This window comes from Limulus polyphemus, unplaced genomic scaffold (assembly GCF_000517525.1).
Source record: "Limulus polyphemus unplaced genomic scaffold, Limulus_polyphemus-2.1.2 Scaffold7020, whole genome shotgun sequence".
In the NCBI taxonomy this organism is placed as follows: Eukaryota; Metazoa; Arthropoda; class Merostomata; order Xiphosura; family Limulidae; genus Limulus; species Limulus polyphemus.
Genome location: NW_013672630.1, coordinates 18967 through 20429, shown reverse-complemented (window position 1 = coordinate 20429; position 1463 = coordinate 18967). Strand labels below are relative to the sequence as shown.

The following is a 1463-nucleotide window of genomic DNA, read 5'->3' as shown; positions in this document are numbered from 1 at the left end:
ATTAGGGACGGCTAGCGCAGATAGTCCTCGTGTAGCTTTGCGCGAAATTCCAAAAACAAACAACTACATATCCTAGGAGAACAACATTTCACAAGATGAACACCGAGAATCATAAGTTTCACGCAGTAATATATGAGCATAGCATAGTGCATATCAAACCATATTGTAAATACTGCATACCTAAATCTCTTTTATTTGGATAAACTAAGTATTAGTGTGCATTGTATTGCGAGCATCTAAGAATTCTGTTCATTTCAGAACAGACTTGATATGCTGATTGAGAATGACAGAAAACACATTGAACACTTACATAAGCACTTTTTTAAACACTTTGTATCCTATTGAAACTTCCCTGAAATAAAACTCTTCATTTCTTAATGTGCCTTTGGGGCAAGTAGTTTCTAAGCTGGGTCATTTCAAATATGAATAGAGAATGTTTGAAGGAGTTCTTATTCCTAGAATGCATAAATCATGATTTTTGGTGATAAAGTTGAGAAACAAATCTGTAAAATTATGTAGCAATGCTATAAAGTATATATAGACAAGAAAAGTGCAGACATAAAGGTAGAATGATATTATGTATGTTACATAGATTTAGAGGAGCTGGGAATTGCTTGATTCGTGAGATATATATTCACAAACTTTATGTTTCGATAAACTCTTAAGAACAGCGTAAACTTTATTACTCCTAATGACCAAAAAAACCAAAACCAGAAAAAAAACAGTTTGAATAGTTACTCAAATGAGACCTTTGGAATTTTGTACAAAACCCTCATAGTTGTTGAAAAATTCAGGACACACGAGACAATAAACTGTAACCAATGAAATAAGTTGTTAAAGACTAATGAATTTGACTAGAATACAAGCCAAATGTTTCAAATAACGTTCTCATGAATGGCATAAGAAGAAACGTGCGGTGAGCTGGCTTTCTATTCTAAGGTACCATACGAGATATTCGGTTGGTATGGTAATAATGTGCCAGTATACACATTGTTGTTACATTTACCAATTCAAAGATTCGTAAACTAAACGTTGAAATTTGTTTGTAGGTTTAGCGAAAATGTTTACTTTTGTCCTAATCTAGAGAATGGTTTTCAGAAAAAAACGAAAGGAAACTCCTGAAAGTCTTTTAAGTCTAAACTGGACACACTTTTTAAGCTGTTTTAAATGTGTATTAACAGTACATTTCTCCAGAGTATATGCCAAAACAATTCGTTTAAAACATGTTGAAATTTTCTACTGATAATTTTGATAGAGAGTTTAGGACCTTCAGTTTGAACAAAGATGATAGTATTACAGTGATGTTTTATATTGTTCAGTCTGAATATCCTATAAAACATTACCGTATTAATGAGCAAAGATGACATTATTACGGTAATGTTTTAGAGGACCTTCAAGTTGAACAAAGATGTCATTATTACGATAATGTTTTATAGGACCTTCAAGTTGAACAAAGATGTCAT

The 1463-nt window shown here is 32.2% G+C and overlaps 1 protein-coding gene across 2 annotated transcripts in view; it reads left to right on the top strand.

Moving 5' to 3' along the window:
• Window positions 1–1463, top strand: part of LOC106474279 (probable transmembrane ascorbate ferrireductase 2) — a 26443-nt gene that overhangs the window by 6546 nt on the left and 18434 nt on the right. The gene's annotated exons all lie outside the window — the stretch shown is intronic.